At 37.0% G+C, this 6597-nt stretch overlaps 1 non-coding gene across 1 annotated transcript; it reads right to left on the minus strand.

Moving 5' to 3' along the window:
- Window positions 1-3045: 3045 nt before the first annotated feature.
- Window positions 3046-3149, minus strand: LOC112804501 (small nucleolar RNA R71). The gene has a single exon (XR_003203115.1). It is a non-coding gene; the product is annotated as a small nucleolar RNA R71 (small nucleolar RNA).
- Between the last annotated feature and the right edge of the window lie 3448 nt (window positions 3150-6597).

Raw genomic sequence — 6597 nt, forward strand, 5'->3', positions numbered from 1 at the left:
AGTGGAGTTTCTACACACCATAGATTAAGGGTGTGGAGCTCTGCTGTACCTCAAGTTTAAATACAATTACTATTACTTTCTATTCAATTCTCTTTTATTCTTATTTCAAGATATACGTTGCACTACACTTTGATGAATGTGATGATCCGTGATACTCGTCATCATTCTCACCTATGAACGCGCGTGATTGACAACCACTTTCGTTCTACTCTAGGCCGGGCGTATATCTCTTAGATTCCCCAACAGAATCTTCGTGGTATAAGCTAGATAGATGGCGGCATTCATGAGGATCTGGAAGGTCTAAACCTTGTCTGTGGTATTCTGAGTAGGATTCTGGGATTGAATGATTGTGACGAGCTTCAAACTCCTGAAGGCTGGGCGTGATGACAAGCGCAAAAGAATCAAGGGATTCTATTCCAACCTGATTGAGAACCGACAGATGATTAGCCGTGCTGTGACAGAGCATAGGAATGTTTTCACTGAGAGGATGGGATGTAGCCATTGACAACGGTGATGCCCTACATACAGCTTGCCATGGAAAGGAGAAAGAAGGATTGGATGACTGTAATAGGAAAGTAGAGATTCAAGAGGAGCACAGCATCTCCATACACTTATCTGAAATTCCCACTATTAATTTACATAAGTATTTCTATCCTTTTTATTTTCTTTTTACTATTAATTTTCGAAACCCAAAACTATTTAATCTGCCTAACTGAGATTTACAAGGTAACCATAGCTTGCTTCATACCAACAATCTCTGTGGGATCGACCCTTACTCACGTAAGGTATTACTTGGATGACCCAGTACACTTGCTGGTTAAGTTGAACGGAGTTGTGAACTATGGTATTGGCATCATGTTTTTGGCGCCATTACCAGGGAATGAAAAGCAATGAATTTTGCAAAATGGAATAATAATTGAATCACAATTTCGTCCACCAAGTTTTTGGCGCCGTTGCCGGGGATTGTTCGAGTATGGACAACTGACGGTTCATCTTGTTGCTCAGATTAGGTAATTTTCTTTTCAAAAATCTTTTTCAAAATTTTTCTTTTCTTTTTCGTTTTTCTAACCATGTTTTTCGAAAAAATTAAATAAAAATAAAAAAAATTAGAAAATCATAAAAATAAAAAATATTTTGTGTTCTTGTTTGAGTCTTGAGTCAATTTTTAAGTTTGGTGTCAATTGCATGCTTTTAAAAAAAAAATTTGCATTTTTCAAAAATTTCATGCATTCATAGTGTTATTCATGATCTTCAAGTTGTTCTTGATAAGTCTTCTTATTTGATCTTGATGTTTTCTTGTTTTGTGTCTTTTCTTGTTTTTCATGTGCATCTTTGCATTCATATTTTCCAAACATTACAAATTTCTAAGTTTGGTGTCTTGCATGTTTTCTTTGCATCAAAAATTTTTCAAAATTATGTTCTTGATGTTCATCATGATCTTCAAAGTGTTCTTGGTGTTCATCTTGACATTCATAGCATTCTTGCATGCATTCATTGTTTTGATATAAAAATTTCATACATTGGGTATTTTTGTTGTTTTTCTCTCTCATAATTAAAAATTCAAAAATCAAAAAAATATCTTTTCCTTATTTTCCTCCAAATTTTTGAAATTTTGGGTTGACTTGGTCAAAAATTTTTTTTAAATTAGTTGTTTCTTACAAGTCAAGTCAAAATTTCAATTTTAAAAAAATCTTATCTTTTCAAAATCTTTTTCAAAAAAAAAATTATTTCTTTTCATTTTTTTTATTTATTTTTCGAAAATTTCAAAAAAAATATTTTTCAAAATATTTTCAAAATCTTTTTTTCTTATCTTTATATCAAATTTTCGAAAATTAGCTAACAATTAATGTGATTGGTTCAAAAATTTGAAGTTTGTTACTTTCTTGTTAAGAAAGGTTCAATCTTTAAAGTTCTAGAATCTTATCTTTCAGTTTCTTGTTAGTTAAGTAATTTTTAAAATTAAATCTTTTTCAAAATATCTTTTTCAAATATATCTTTTTATCTTTTATCTTATCTTTTTCAAAAACTTTATCTTTTTCAAAAATTTGATTTCAAAATAACTTATCTAAACTTCTTATCTTCTTATCTTTTCAATTTTGATTTCAAATCTTTTTCAATCAACTAACTAACTTTTTGTTTGTTTCCTATCTTTTTCAAAACCATCTAACTACTTTTCCCTCTCTAATTTTCGAAAATACCTCTCTCCTTTTCAAAAATTCTTTTTAATCAATTAAGTGTTTCGTGTTTTAATTTTAATACCTTTTAATTTTCAAAAAAATACTAACCCCTTTTTCAAAATTATTTTCGAAATTCTCTCCCTCTCTTTTCTTATTCTATTTAATTAATTATCTACTAACACTTCTCTTCACCTCTCTCCATCTAGAAATCCGAACTTCTTATATCCCTTGTGTTTGGATTCTTCCCCCCTTTCTTTTTTCTACTAACATAAAGGAATCTCTATACTGTGACATAGAGGATTCCTCTTTCTTTTCTTGTTTTCTTCTCTTTCATATGAGCAGGAACAGGGAAAAAGGCACTCTTGTTGAAATTGATCCAGAACTTGAAAGGACTCTGAAGAGGAAATTAAGAGAAGCTAAATTAAATTATTCTAAAGGTAACCTTTCAGAAATTTTCGAACAAGAGAAGGAGATGGCAGCCGAAAATAATAATAATGCAAGGAGAATGCTTGGTGACTTCACAAAGCCAACGTCCAAGTTTGATGGAAGAAGCATCTCCATTCCTGCCATTGGAGCCAATAACTTTGAGCTGAAACCTCAGCTAGTTGCATTAATGCAACAAAACTGCAAGTTTTATGGACTTCCATCTGAAGATCCTTATCAGTTTTTAACTGAGTTCTTGCAGATCTGTGAGACTGTAAAGACGAATGAAGTCGATCCTGAAGTCTACAGACTCATGCTTTTCCCTTTTGCTGTAAGAGACAGAGCTAGAATATGGTTGGATTCACAACCCAAGGATAGCCTGGACTCCTGGGATAAGCTGGTCACTGCCTTCTTGGATAAATTCTTTCCTCCTCAAAAGCTGAGCAAGCTGAGAGTGGATGTTCAAACCTTCTAACAAAAAGATGGTGAATCCCTCTATGAAGCTTGGGAAAGATACAAGCAGCTGACCAAAAGATGTCCATCTGACATGTTTTCAGAATGGACCATATTAGATATATTCTATTATGGTCTCTCTGAATTTTCGAAAATGTCATTGGACCATTCTGCAGGTGGATCCATTCACCTAAAGAAAACGCCTGAAGAGGCTCAAGAACTCATTGACATGGTCGCAAACAACCAATTTATGTACACATCTGAGAGGAATTCCATGAATAATGGGATACCTCAGAAGAAAGGAGTTCTTAAAATTGATGCTCTGAATGCCATATTGGCTCAGAACAAAGTGTTGACTCAACAGGTCAACATGATCTCTCAAAATCTGAATGGATGGCAACATGCATCCAACAGTACTAGAGAGGCAGCTTCTGAAGAAGCTTATGATCCTGAGAACCCTGCCATGGCAGAAGTTAATTACATGGGTGAACCATATGGAAACACATATAACCCATCATGGAGAAATCATCCAAATTTCTCCTGGAAGGATCAACAAAAGCCTCAACAAGGCTTTAACAATGGTGGACGCAATAGGCTGAGCAATAGCAAGCCATATCCATCATCTTCTCAGCAACAGACAGAGAATTCTGAACAAAACACTTCTAATTTAGCTAATATAGTCTCTGATCTGTCAAAGGCCACTTTCAGTTTCATGAATGAAACAAGATCCTCCATTAGAAATTTGGAGGCACAAGTGGGCCAGCTGAGTAAGAAATTCATTGAAACTCCTCCCAGTATTCTCCCAAGTAATACAGAAGGGAATCCAAAAGGAGAGTGCAAAGCCATTGACATAGTCAATATGGCCGAATGCACAAGGGAGGAAGAGGACGAAAATCCTAGTGAGGAAGACCTCCTGGGACGTCCCTCAAGCAAGAAGGAGTTTCCTATTAAGGATCCAAAGGAATCTGAGGCTCATATAGAGACCATAGAGATTCCATTAAATCTCCTTCTGCCATTCATGAGCTCTGAAGACTATTCATCCTATGAAGAGGATGAAGATGTGACTGGAGAGCAAATTGCTCAATACTTAGGAGCTATCATGAAGCTGAATGCCAAGTTGTTTGGTAATGAGACGTGGGAAAGTGAACCTCCCTTGCTCATTAGTGAACTAGATACTTGGATTCAGAAAACTCTACCTCAAAAGAAACAAGATCTTGGCAAGTTCCTAATACCTTGTATCATAGGCACCATAACCTTTGAAAAGGCTCTATGTGATCTAGGGTCAGGGATAAATCTTATGCCACTCTCTGTAATGGAGAAGCTGGGGATCATTGAGGTACAGCCTGCCTTGTTCTCATTACAATTGGCAGACAAGTCATTGAGACAAGCTTATGGAATAGTAGAGGACGTGTTGGTAAAGGTTGAAGGCCTTTACATCCCTGCTGATTTCATAATCTTAGACACTAGGAAGGAAGAGGATGATTGCATCATCCTTGAAAGACCTTTCCTAGCCACAGCAGGAGCTGTGATAGATGTCAACAGAGGTGAATTAGTCCTTCAATTGAATGGGGACTACCTTGTGTTTAAGGCACATGGCCATCCCTCTGTGACAGAAGAGAGTAAGCATGAAGAGCTTCTCTCAGTTCAGAGTCAAGAAGAGCCCACACAGTCAAACTCTAAGTTTGGTGTTGTGAGGTTACAACCAAACTCTAAGTTTGGTGTTAAGACCCCATATCCAAACTCTAAGTTTGGTGTTGGGACTATACTAACATTGACCTGATCACCTTGTGGCTCCATGAGAGCCACTGTCAAGCTATTGACATTAAAGAAGCGCTTGTTGGGAGGCAACCCAATTTTAATTATCTAATTTTTATTTTATTGTTATTTTGTGTTTTATTAGGTACATGATCATGAGGAGTCACGAAAAAATCATAAAAATTAAAAACAAAATCAAAAACAGCAGAAGAAAAAAATTCACACCCTGGAGGACGCACAGGCTGGCGTTCAACGCCAGTAAGATGCATCTGGCCGGCGTTCAACGCCAGAACAGAGCATCATTCTGGCGCTGAACGCCAGAAACAAGCAACATTCTGGCGCTGAACGCCAGGAATGTGCCCAGAGAGGAAAAACTGGCGCTGAACGCCAGTAACAAGCATGAAACTGGCGTTCAACGCCAGAAACATGCTTTACATGGGCGTTGAACGCCCAGAATGTGCACCAATGGGCGTTTAAACGCCAGAATGGTGTGCAAAGGCATTTTACATGCCTATTTGGTGCAGGGATGGAATTCCTTGACACCTCAGGATCTGTGGACCTCACAGGATTCCCACCTACCTCGCCCTCTCTCTTTTCATGGTCATCCCTTCTGTTTTTCATTCACCACCTACATCTATCTACTCTTCCCCATACACCCCACCTACCTTTCCAATTCAACTTCTCTTTCCCACCCAATCCCACCCATATAGCCGAATCCATCTCCCCTCACTCACCTCCATTTTCTTCTTCTTCTTCTTCCTCTCTTCTTTCTTCTCTTGCTCGAGGGCGAGCAATATTTTAAGTTTGGTGTGGTAAAAACATAGCTTTTTTGCTTTTCCATTACCATTAATGGCACCTAAGGCCAGAGAAACCTCAAAGGGAAGACAAAAGCTTCCACCTCTGAGTCTTGGGAGATGGAAAGACTCATATAAAGCCGTCATAGCTCAGTGGTAGAACATGTGGCTGCAAATCAGGAAATCACTGAGATACCTCAGGGGATAAGTTGTCCTCCACACAAATATTGGAAGCAACTAAGGGTAGAAACACCAAAATTACTAGGAATCATTCAACAGAAGCAAGGAAGAGACATAAAGGAGCTCAAAAAGCACCATTGGACCTTCAAGAAGGCGCCACCCTCACTCAGGTGGATTCATTCCTTGTTCTTATTTCTTTCTGCTTTTCGGTTTTTAATGTTGTGTTTATCTATGTTTTGTGTCTCTACTTCATGATCATTAGTATGTAACCATGCCTTAAAGCTATGAATAAATTCCATTAATCCTTCACCTCTCTTAAATGAAAAATGTTTTAATTCAAAAGAACAAGAAGTACATAAATTTCGAATTTATCATTGAATTGAATTTAATTATATTGATGTGGTGACAATACTTTTTGTTTTCTGAATGAATGCTTGAACAGTGCATATGTCTTTTGATATTGTTGTTTACGAGTGTTAAAATTGTTGGCTCTTGAAAGAATGATGAATAAAGAGAAATGTTATTGATGATCTGAAAAAAATCATGAAATTGATTCTTGAAGCAAGAAAAAGCAGTGAAAAAGGAAGCTTGCGAAAAAAAAAAGCCAATAGCCCTTAAAACCAAAAGGCAAGGGTAAAAAGGATCCAAGGCTTTGAGCATCAATGGATAAGAGGGCCCAAGGAAATAAAATCCAGGCCTAAGCGGCTAAATCAAGCTGTCCCTAACCATGTGCTTGTGTCATGAAGGTCCAAGTGAAAAGCTTGAGACTGAGTGGTTAAAGTCGTGATCCAAAGCAAAAAGAGTGTGCTTAAGAG

Source organism: Arachis hypogaea, chromosome 5 (assembly GCF_003086295.3).
Source record: "Arachis hypogaea cultivar Tifrunner chromosome 5, arahy.Tifrunner.gnm2.J5K5, whole genome shotgun sequence".
In the NCBI taxonomy this organism is placed as follows: Eukaryota; Viridiplantae; Streptophyta; class Magnoliopsida; order Fabales; family Fabaceae; genus Arachis; species Arachis hypogaea.